We start from the raw sequence: 12,408 nt of genomic DNA on the forward strand, positions 1-12,408 counted from the left end.
TGCCCGCAATCCGATGTCCTCTTTGCAAGCATCCTACCTTGGTGGACCTGTTGTGCAACAGCTGATCCGGCCTGGTCTGCTTGTCAATAAATTAATAAAAATATTTTGGACTTTAGGAAACTTCCAAAACAGGATCATCGTGTCCTTGGGGTTGTGGAAAAGATTGCAAAATAGGTGTGATGACCCAAAGGGGCGTGATACAAAGGCAACACAGTCAGATTATCAGTGGGAGTCCCTTTATTAGCTCCAACCTTTTCCCCCAATGTCCCGGTTACCTTCTGGACTGGAGAAAAATTCAACCAGGAACAGCCTTGGGCTGCAGAGAATCAAGTCCAAAACATGGTCAACAAAAACTATAACTATAAGTCCAATCAAGGCAAAATGAGATAATTAGTCCGGCAAGGCAGGAGCAGGAATTCCAGGCATGAAGGAATGGCAATAATTCAACCTAGTTGGGAGGATGCCAGGAACACAGATAAACCAGGAGTCTTCAAACTTGGCAACTTTTAAGACTTGTGGACTTCAACTCCCAGAATTCTTCCTCCAGTCATGTTAGCTCAGGAATTCTGGGAGTTGAAGTCCACAAGTCTTAAACTTGCCAAGTTTGAAAACAATTGAGATAAAACATTTGTTCCCAGCAGCTGCCGCACTCAGCGTGCATCTCTTTTAAACTCTCATTCCCAGGTGTGCTTAATGAAGGGAATCAGGGCCCTTTCCTCCCCCAAAAGCCACACAACCCCCGTTGCTCCCTTCTTCCTTCCTCCCTGCGTGCCCCAGGATGAAGAAGGGGTGGGCATGGGTCTTCCTCCTTGCACTGGCACGAAGCCAAAAGCACCAGCCTGAGGATGGTGCACAGCTCATCATCAGAACAGTTGATCGTCAGGTGGGGGGAATACCTTAAGGAGTGACTTGGCAATGCAGCCCCAATGCAGTCAACGATGTCATGCATGCACGATAAGGGCAGGGAGGGGTGGGCAGGCGGACAAGAGAGGGGCCAGCCAGCAGCACCATTTGCTGGTCCTCCAAACTGCACAGAATCATAACAACCAGTTCTATAGAACCAGTCCAAATCAGTAGAATCCTACCCCTGAATTTGAACCCAGAAACCTGTTGAAGAGGAACTGGATTTGGTCCACCATTGTCCTTGGCTCGTGAGCAGAGCAGGTAGCATTGCTTAAATTCCTCACCTCAGAAGTATTTCCTCCTCCTTTGCAAACCAAGGCCAAAGCCTTCAGAGGAAGACTGGCTGGGGCGTTTGCCAAGACGTTCGAAGTGATCCTTAACAATCCTCCGCGAGAGTCCAAGGAGCTGTTCCTGGCAAGGCATGAAAAGTGCTTGGGTGGTCAGGCCAGGAACCTCCGTCTATTGTTCTAGGAGTAGCTTCAAAAGCTTTCACGGGCTCAGGGGGTCCCGGCTGGAGGATGGGAATCTGCTCCTTTGCCCCCCTAAAAACAGCAGAGGTAGTCAGAAAACAGCTCGCTCTCTCCTCCGTCTGTTTGGGCCCCAAGGAGTGTCAAATTGATCTCTCTTCTCCCTCGAAAGGCAGAGCTATTGCGATGAGATGAATATCCGCTGGGAATCGGGCCAACTGATAAATCACTTGCCATGGAGGCAGTTTGGGTTTTCACCCATCCCAAAATTTATGTCAATTTTAATCAGAGGCAGAGAGAGAGAGAGAGAGAGAGAGAGAAAGAGAATCGGAGTGAGATTATATGCTGCCGATTGACAGAGGTGTGTGTGCTCTGAAGTGTCTGGTTTATATGAAGAGAGAGATTTCAAATTCCACAAATCACTTGTCGTTGTGATTGAAAATCAAACCAGCCAACAACTGAATCATACAGGTAAAATTCTGCACCCAGTTTTGGTCACCACACTATAAAAAAGATGTTGAGACTCTAGAAAGAGTGCAGAGAAGAGCAACCAGGATGATGAGGGGACTGGAGGCTAAAACATACAATGAACTGTTGCAGGAACTGGGCATGGCTAGTCCAGGGAAGAGAAGGACCAGGGGAGACAGGATAGCAGTCTTCCAATATTTGAGTGGCTGTTACAGAGAGGAGGAGGCGGTCAAGCTGTTTTCCAAAGCACCTGAAGGCCAGACAAGGAATAAAGGATGGAAACTAATCAAGGAAAGATTCAACCTAGAAATAAGAAGAAATTTTCTCACAGTGAAAACAAACGATGGAACAGAAGTTCCCTTCAGAAGTTGTGGGAGCTTCATCACTGGAGGCTTTCAAGAAGAGTCTGGACTGCCATCGGTCAGAAATGGCGTAGAGTCTCCTGCTTGGGCAGAGGGTTGGACTAGATGACCTATAAGGTCACTTCCAACTCTGTTACTTTGATAAAAGGTAGTCCTTTACTTATAACCATTTTTTCCAGCAACCCGGGGCTTTCCCCCACCCTTTGAGGTCCTCCCCCACTCCTGCATAATGATTGCAGTGGGGAGGGCCATTGACATGATGACATAATGACACGATGCTGCCTAATGTTTTTCACACCTTAATTTTTCAGGAACCTCTGAAAAATGATGGCAAAAAAGATGGCAGGAGTTTCTGGAACGTATCAAGCATAAATAGGAAGAGTTTATTGGTATCCTTTTCAAACAACTGTTTGATCAATCTGACAAGGTGTTTTGTAAATTCAGCAACTTTAAGAAGTGTGAACTTCAACGCCCAGAATTCCCCGGCCGGCATGAATGGACCTCAGCTCCCAGAATTCCCCAGCCAGTCATACCGGCAGTTGAAGTTCACACTTCTTAAAGTTGGTGAGATTGAAAAACCCTGAGTGACAAAATAAGATTATGTGATCCAGTCATAGATATTTAATTTTAATTTAATTTTTTTTAAAACACTGGTTGGATGAGATTTGCCTTGAAATAAACACAGCAGACGGGAGGTGTAAAAAATGAGTAAAAAATACAATCTATTCTAACTCTTGTATTCAGTCAGTAGGTGTTGCTGTTACCCTGTTTGCAGACTCACACAATTATCAACAGAGAGCTGGGGTCAAAGGCGAAACCAGACATTGCATAAAGATAGTTTTGAGAGTTTTGTGGCTGAAAAGAGGAGGAAGAAGAAAAATACATCTCAAGTTCCAGGGATAAAAGCTGCATTTTTGTTTCATCCAAGCAATTTGGAAAAGAAGAAATTAACAGTGTGGGCTAAACAGATAGATAATAGACGATTAATAGATGACAGACAGAGAAAGATGACAGATGGATGATAGATTGGATAGATAGATGATAGGTAGGTATGTAGGTAGATAATAGATAAGTAGGTAGGTAAACAGACAGACAGACAATTGAAGGATAGATAATAGATGATTGATGATGGACAGAGAAAGATGATAGATTGGATAGATAGATTGATTGATAGATGATAGATGGTACCTAGGTAGGTAGGTAAAAGATGGATGATAGAAGATATAGAGAGAGCATCAAGATGTTTGCATTTAGTAAGTGTAAAAAGACATTAAGAAGTCTGGGAATATATATGTGTGTGTGTGTTTTCTCACAACCAAGGCGATTTTAAGATATGGCTGGCTGAGGAATTCTGGGAGTTGAAGTCCCCACATCTTAAAGTTGTCAACCTTGAAAACACCTGTATAGATAAATGGATGTAGGTGTTTGATCAGCCACTTGGAGGGTTTTCACCCCCTCGTTTTTACCACTATGATTTTATTACTCTTGCGAGCCACCCAAGAGTCCTGTTCTACAAGACGGACAGCCATAGAAACCTTGAAAATAAACAAATTTTGAGTTGGACATTGACGAAACAGCTTCCTTTCCAGCAGAGAGAATGAATGAAAACTACTGTACTCTATGTTCAAGAAAGCAAATGGCTCAGGACGTGCTAAAGAATAGGCCTTCATTTTTCAGGGCTGATTTTTTTTAAAAAAAAGCAAACAAAATGTTTCCATGGGTCATTTCAAAGGCTCACACCTGGAAGCATCGGGACAATGTTCTCATTCAGAACCTGTGGTTGAGATTATACCACCGTTTTGGCATGCAAGAAGGTGAGGATTCAAATAAATCCTGTGGTGCCACGCAGAGTGTTTGCAAATGGCTGTTTCTGGTCTTCTGGTTTTCTTGCCCAACCTGGAAGAAGAACCATGAGCAGAGTCAACTTTTACAGGGCCTTAAATGGTGCTCAGGAGGTGCTCAATGCCTTTACTCCTCTTCGGAGTTGGGAGGGAAGAGTAGGAACCTGAGTCACAGGCAAAGAGGCAGGTTATGCGTTGAATAACTCATTTTCTTCCCCTTGTCCTCATCATGGTGAGGGCTACTTTTGAATCTTCTTCTAACACTGATGGTGTTATTTAGTTGGGCCATGAAACATCTGTAAAAAACAACCAAGCTCAGAGAGCCTTCTTCTTCTTCTTCTTCTTCTTCTTCTTCTTCTTCTTCTTCTTCTTCTTCTTCTTCTTCTTCTTCTTCTTCTTCTTCTTCTTCTTCTTCTTCTTCTTCTTCTTCTTCTTCCTCTTCCTCTTCCTCTTCCTCTTCCTCTTCCTCTCCTCCTCCTCCTCCTCCTCCTCCTCATCCTCTTCTTCTTCTTCTTCTTCTTCTTCTTCTTCTTCCTCTCCTCCTCCTCCTCCTCCTCCTCCTCCTCCTCCTCCTCCTCCTCCTCCTCCTCCTCTTCTTCTTCTTCTTCTTCTTCTTCTTCTTCTTCTTCTTCTTCTTCTTCTTCTTCTTCTTCTTCTTCTTCTTCTCCTCTTCCTCCTCCTTCCTCCTCCTTCCTCCCTCCTTCTTCTTCCTCCTCCTGACTGCTTCTTCCTCTTCTCCCCTTCCTTTTCTTCTACATTTCACCTTTTCCATCCCTCTCCCTCCTCTCTTCTCCATCTCCTCCTCTCCTCCTCCTCCTCTTCTATTCCTCTTCCTCTTCTCTTCCTTTTCTTTGACTTCTTCACCTTTTCCATCTCTCCTTCACTTCTTCTCCATCTCCTCCTTTCCTCCTCCTTTCTCTTCTTCTCATTTTCATTCTCCTCCTCCTCCTCCTCCTCCTCCTCCTCCTCCTCCTCCTCCCCTAATTGCAAACACAACCCATCCTGCATTGCATATTCATCAGCAACCTCCAAACTGAGACCACCAAGTCACTCCTCATTTGATCTCTCTCTGATCTTAAATGAAAGGTCGCTCCCTTAACTCAACCCAGCCCCCAACCGCTGGGGCGGCGGAGGCTGTAATTCAATTCAAGGGCCGCCTTTCCCCTTTTCAAGGTTAAAACCCAGCAACCTGCAGCAAGCTACAAGGACCAGCCATCGGATATTTAATACAGCAACATGTGGTCTCATTTATGAAGTTTAAAGAAAAATGTTTCAGATCTTGCCGGGAAGCCCAAGGGGAGGAGGAGTTAGTTCCGAATTGGATTTATATCCAAGTCTGCAGTGACTCCCAAATTTAGCTCGGCTGTTTCTGCTGCTATTTGTCGGAATTGCACATGTCCTCCCACAAAATAAAATAAATAAAAGCCTAACAGTCATAACAATCCAAAAAGTCATAACATTTCTACGGTGTCTAATACGGCCAAATTCTGGCCAGGATTTTGAAACTTAGAAAGGCCCAAGGAACCGATCAAGTGGATGCAATGAGATTTGAAGAGTAAAACATTCTGCTTTGTGGAATTTTAATTTAATTCCTCTTTTTTATTGTCTCTTAATCTCGATCGGGAGATCAAATGGTTTGGCTGTTCCCACAATAGAAAACCAAATTTGCAGAAAGTATCAAGGCTTTCTATCATCTCCCAGAGAAGGTGGGTGCTACACACACAAAAGTCAAAAAGTTTTTCTGGGATTGTTTTGTTCTGGATGTTATAGCCTGAATTAATCATCTTTTCAATTTATCCAGCATGAAATACAGCGTAATCATTTTGCATAACTCGGTCTGCTTCACCCCAGCTTGCAGTAACAGAATAATAGAGTTGGAAGGGACCTTGGAGGTCTTCTAGTCCAACCCATTGCTCAACAGGAGACCCTATACTATTAAGGACAAATAGCTGTCCAGTCTCTTTTTAAAAACCTCCAGTGATGGAGTGCCCACAATTTCTGGAGGAAAGCCATTCACTGGTTAATTGTTTACACTCCTAGGAAATTCCTCCTTAGTTCTAGGTTCCTTCGCTCCTCGATTAGATTCTTGAATAGTTTCCATCCGTTGCTTCTTGTCCTGCCTTCAGGTGCTTTGGAGCAGGGGTCACCAACCTTTTGGACCTCAGGGACCACCAAACTCATACTTTTAAATCCCGTGGACCAGAGACCCTGGGAAAATCCCCCCAAAAAATTCTGCAGGAAAATTCCCTACCCTGTTTTCCTATTGATCGATCATTCTTTATTTGAGATAGCAGGATACCATCTCCAGCTCCGTTCTCAGGAGGGAAGAAAGAGATAGACTTTTGGCTTCGTGCAAGGAAAGCAGCAGAAGCAGCAGAAGTCTTTCTTTCTCTCCCCCAAATTCCTCCAGAAATGAGTCTTTTTTGAGACTTGTCGTGCCAGCACAGCCTCTTGGAGCAGGAGGCCTTGCAGGGTCCCAAAGACTCCTTTCTGGCGGAGTTTGGGGGAGGGAAAGAAAGACTTTTGCTGCTTTCCTTGCGTGCAGCCCAAAGCAGAAGAAAGAAGTGGAAAGAAGCGGCCTGGTGGCCAGACGAGGCGAGTGGAACAAGTTCCCCCACTGCATCCTTTCCCCCCCTCCCCTCACCACCTCATGTTGTTCACAATGCAAGTGACACAAGCATTGTGTTCCCGCGGGCCATGTGGGTAGCACAGCCTAGATTAATTGCTTTGTTTTGGGGGTGACATTTCTCTGTGGACCATGGTCCACCAAAATTTTATCACGGACCACCAGTGGTCCCCAGCCCACTGGTTGGCAACCATTGCTTTGGAGAATAGCTTAAACCCCTCTACTTTGTGGAAGCCACTCAAATATTGGAACACCGCTATCATGTCACACACACACACACATACACACGGTCCTTGTTTTCTCTAGACTAGACATTCCCAATTCCTTAAACTAGACCTACTCAATTCAAATATTCAAACAGTCTCACGCCCTAAATATTTACACCAATTTTAATCCTGTGGGATTCAGGACAATGGTGGAACCTCTTTCAGGCACAGAGATGGGCTGGGGAATGACTCTGAATTTTTTTTTTTTTTCCAGCGTGGATTTCTTGAAGACTAAGCTATTTTTAACCTGGCTTTGATGTTGCTTAGATGAGAAGGGAATGAGGGAAAGCTGCTATTCAGGTTTCCCGCAGGATACGCTGGGTTTGTTTTCCTTGTAACCCAAATCCTATGGATTCAGACCCTCAAAATAGGTCAGAAGCATATTTATTAAATGGCTTAATGGGCAGGTTTCCACCGGGCATCTTGAGCTGCCTGTGGTGGCTGTCGAGGTCTTATTTTTACAAGTTTCACGAAGGGAAAGCTTTGCAAATTCCAGATCGTCGGATTGTTTTGCTCCCAAGAAGAATAGATAAATGTATCTCCAAGAGGAGAGACTTCCTGAATAATCCTCCCCCCCAAAAAACCCCATCGCTTGGTACAACTTGGCAAATTTAGAAATTTGCCCCTTGCATTTCCAAGCTTCTGTTTTTCTTCCCTCCCACACTTTTCTCGCTTCAGGGAGGGTGAAAGTAAGACCTAAATCAAACATAGTCTGGCTACAAGACTCACAGACTATTCCCCAAATGAACCTCAAGGGATCACCTCAATGAGCATTTTCAGAGGTAATTCGAATTCGTTAATATATTACTTCCATCTGGACACGATTAAAGGTGTCGTTGTGTATTCATGAAATCATAACCGAGCTGTCCAAAATTGAGATCTGTTCCTTGTTTTATTAAGCTAGATAGGTGTTTATAAACATCTTTTGACAATCCTTAAATTATTTCTGTTAGTCGGACAGGAAGGCATTATGCGACAGGAGGAATATATACATTTATAGAGATAGAAAAATAAAAAGGAACCGCAAAATACCTTTATCCCCATGTTTATCAAACTGGGAAACTTTGAAGAGGGATGGACTTCAACTCCCAGAATTCTTTGCTGGCAGGGGAATTCTGGGAGTTGACGTCCGGACCTCTTCAAAGTTGTCCAATTTGAAAAACACTGCTTTATTGTAATATATAAAACAGCAAAAATACTTTCGGTAGCGTTCAGGAACAGCAGAGCTATGAAGTCATAATTGCAGACCTAAAATCCCAAGTCCTTTTATTCTCTTTCATCCCACACCTTGACCACCCAATCAGCTTTCAGCACCCGGTTCATACGCTCACATTTTAACTTCAACTTTCTAAACATTACAACGATGCTGGATGAACCTAAAAGTCTTTCCAGAGCCGCAAATCGTTCGGACGTAATACACCTTTACTACGACAAGGTTGAACGTCCAAAACAGAAGGTCCAAACAGCATGCAAACCAGAGCATTTTGGAAATGTTGGCTTGGGATTAAAAGAAAACCAACCTGTTGCTACGATTTGAGATAGTAGCAGAAGATGCAAAGAATCATTTATGATTCATCCTTTATGTCTGAAAGACACAACTGTGGTCTAACCTAGATTGGAATCTAATCAACAATTTGGTGTTTCATCAGATGCAACCTGGTTGAAAACCTACTAACCAGCTGTTAGGCCTTCTTCTGGGAGAGCTTTGCTTAAAATATCCATAAAACATCTTAAGTTTGATGCATCCAAGTGCTGGGACCTTGTTTTGTACATGGACGCCACGAAAGACATCATAGCTTCATAACTAATGTGATTATTATTTGATATTTCTGGCAACTCTAAATGGCCTTTTCAACCATCTTGGAGCCCATCGGAGTCCCCATGTGGTCACCCCCAAACTAAATAACAGAATGACGCCACCTTAAAGGCTTAAAACAGTGCCCCCCACAAGAATTTAAACCAAGCCACGGGTCTTTGTGTTCAAAATTAGCATTATTTGAAAGGTGGTGGAAAAACATGCCGATACAAGATACAAATGGGAAGTTTCCCAGGATCAGATTGCGAGGGGGGGGTTGGGGGTGGAGAAATAAAATCATCCTTCAGCTGCAGTGAAGTTGCTTTTTGAGAACCTTGTTGTGGTCCGTCAGCAGCCTGCACAGATGGCAGCAGAGTTGGACAGTGGGGAAGAACATCCGGGAGTCTGGGGAGAACTCGAACAAGGGTCCTTCGTCTGATACAGAGATGGGGCCAGGGCCATCGGGGAGTGGTGTGGCAGCAGCGAGCCAGAGGAACAAGGGGAACCTGTTCCCAGTGTGCGCTTCCGCAGAGCTGCCAGACGCCAAGAACAGTTAAGACAAAAGAGGCGACTTGGGAGTAAGGCTTGGAGGTGATTGGCCCTCCCATAAGACATAAAGGAGGAGCAAAAGGACAGGAATCTTTGCAGGAAGCAACTTCATACTGGTCGGTTTAAAACCTGAAGCTCGGTGTTGAATTTGTGTTCCGTTTGACCTCATTTAATTAATTGGACATTTAGTCGTTGGAAGCCTTTCAAGGAAGATAAAGGTGCGTGCTTATCGGACTTATCCCGAAGGGCAGACTTCCACAGGACTATTTACAAACTATTTCAGACTCTACGAGCTGTGAATGACTAAAATTCACAGCCATTGAAATAAGGAAAAAAGGGTTTTGGGACTAACATGTGTTTGTTAGTGTTTCCATAAGCCGTGATCAGAACAAACCTAGTTGACAAGATTGGGACAATCCAAGCAACAAACATATCCAAAGGCTTGAGCAAAAACCACTCAAGCAGGAATTCACCAGCGCCATTGTCTGATTTTTTTTTTTTCTCTACAGGAATCCTTGCCTTCAGCAAGTGGGCGGCAAGTCCTCAACTTACAACTGTTCCTTTAGTGACCGAAGTTATGATGGGGCTGAAAAAAAGGGATGTACGACCGTTTTTCACACCTACAGCCATTACAACATCCTCGTCAGTCGCAGGATCAAAATTCAGATGCTTGACAACTGGTCCCCATTTATGACGGTTTGCAGCATGCCAGAATCCATGGGATCTTCTTTTGTGACCTTCACACCCAGCAAAATCCAAAAGGAAACCAGATTCACTTCATCACCGGATTGCTAAATTAACCACTGCAGTGATTCACTTAACAAGAAAGTGACAAAGGTGACAAAACGGGGAAAAATTCATTTAAACCGATGTTTCACTTAGCAACAGAGATGTTGGACTGGTAGCTGTAGAAAGTAAGCTAGTAGCCTCAGCCTACTTTCTACTTGCTACCAACCTGCCTTCCATGGAGGACCTGTATCCTGCACGAGTCAAAAAGAGGGCTGTGAAAATATTTACAGACCCCTCACATCCCGGACATAAACTGTTTCAACTCTTTCCCTCAAAACAACGCTATAGAGCCCTGCACACCAGAACAACTAGGCACTAATTTCGGGGTGAATTAGACAGTCTTTCCCCAAATGCCATCCCTCTGCTAAACAACTAATTCCCTCAACACTATCAAATGATTTTAATTATTATAAGACTGTATTGCCATTCTTCTTCTCATCCTTCCTAGTACCTATCTCTTCCCACTTATGACTATAACCATGTTGCTTGTATCTTTACAATTTATATTGTTTTGTTTCCTAGTATGATTTGATGCTTATTAGTAACCTCTGACTAAGTGTTGTATCTTATGATACTGGATGAATGAATTTTATTTTTTCTTTTTGTACACTGAGAGTTCTGCACCAAAGATGAATTCCTTGTGTGTCCAATCACACTTGGCCAATGAAAAATTGAATTCTATTCTATTCTATTCTATTCTATTCTAAATTCCATTCCATATTTTCTATTCTATTCTATTCTATTCTAATTCCATTTCATATTTTCTATTCTATTGTACTCTACTCTACTCTACTCTACTCTACTCTACTCTACTCTACTCTACTCTACTCTACTCTACTCTACTCTACTCTACTCTACTCTACTCTATTCTACTCTATTCTATTCTATTCTATTCTATTCTTTTCCTATTCCTATTCCTATTCCTATTCTACAGCTCCAAAAAAAGCCCCTTCAGCTCCACACACCCCAAATCTCCCCTCTGAGCTCCTGAATTGTAAGGTTTTGAGCTACGTCCAACCAAGTTGCGTCGGCCCAAGAGAGAAAAAAAAAACCCCTCCACTCAAAGCCGGCCTTGGAACGATGCAACGGGGTGCAGAAACCAGCATTTGGGAGGGAAACAGCCGCCCCTTGTGCGCTCTCTCCAGCCCGCTGCAACAGCTTTGCCATCTTTTCTGCTTGGATATTTTGCATGTGGGGAGGCCTAATCTAAACCACCTGGCCGAGGGTGTCGGGCTTGAGCAGGCTCGCTCCTTGTGAGAAACGGAAGAGAAGGAATGCAAGGGAGGAAAAAGAGATCCCGGAGAAGTTCAGCTCCTTTGGCAGAGAGCCCTGCCAAAATGTTCGTTGCTTGGATTTTCCCAATCATGTCAGCTAGGTTTTCAAAAAGCAACCCACCGCAGCTGAAGGATTATTTTATTTCTTCTCCCCACCCCCCCACTCCCCAAAAAGCTGCAATCCTATCCTGGGAAACCTCCTGTTTGTATTGGCGTCGTTTTCCACCGCCCTTCAAAGAATGCAAATTTTGAATGCAAAGACCTGTGGCTTGGTTTAAATTAATTTGGGGGCACTGTTTTATGTTTAAGTTAGATTGACAGAGTTGGAAGGGACTTCGTAGGTATTTCTGGTCCAATTCCCCACCCAAGCAGGAGACCTTACACCCTTTCTGACAGATGGCAGTCCAGTCTCTTCTTGAAAGCTTCTAACGATGACGCTCCCACAACTTCCGAAGGCAAGTTGCTCCGTTGAATATAGAATAACAGAATTGGAAGGGACCTTGTAGGTCATCGAGTCCAACCCCCCACACCCAAGCAGGAGACCCCACACCATTTCTGACAGATGACAGCCCAGTCTCTTCATGAAAGCCTCCAGGGATGAAGCTCCCACAACTTCCGAAGGCAACTTCTGTTCCATGGGTTGATAGTTCTAGTTGTCAGAAAATTTCTCCTTATTTCCAGGTTGAATCTCTCTCCTTGTTCACTTTCCATCCATTATTCCTTGTCTGGCCTTCGGGGGCTTTGGAAAATAGCTTGACCCCCTCATCCTCTCTGGGGCAGCCCCTCAAATATTGGAAGACTGCTCCCCTGTCTCCCCTGGTCCTTCTCTTCCCTAGACTAGCCAACCCCAGTTCCTGCAACCGTTCATGGTTTGTTTTAGTCTCCAATCCCCTCATTATCCTGGTTGCTCTTCTCTACACTCTTTCTAGAGTCTCAACCTCTTTTTTATAGTGTGGTGACCAAAACTGGATGCAGGATTCTAGGTGTGGTCTTACTAAGGCTTTATAGAGTGGTATTAGTACCTCACTTGATCTTGATTGTATCCCTCTGTTAATGCAATTTGGCTTT

Source organism: Pseudonaja textilis, chromosome 15, assembly GCF_049901715.1.
Source record: "Pseudonaja textilis isolate UNSWEBS1 chromosome 15, rPseTex1.2, whole genome shotgun sequence".
Classification (NCBI taxonomy): domain Eukaryota; kingdom Metazoa; phylum Chordata; class Lepidosauria; order Squamata; family Elapidae; genus Pseudonaja; species Pseudonaja textilis.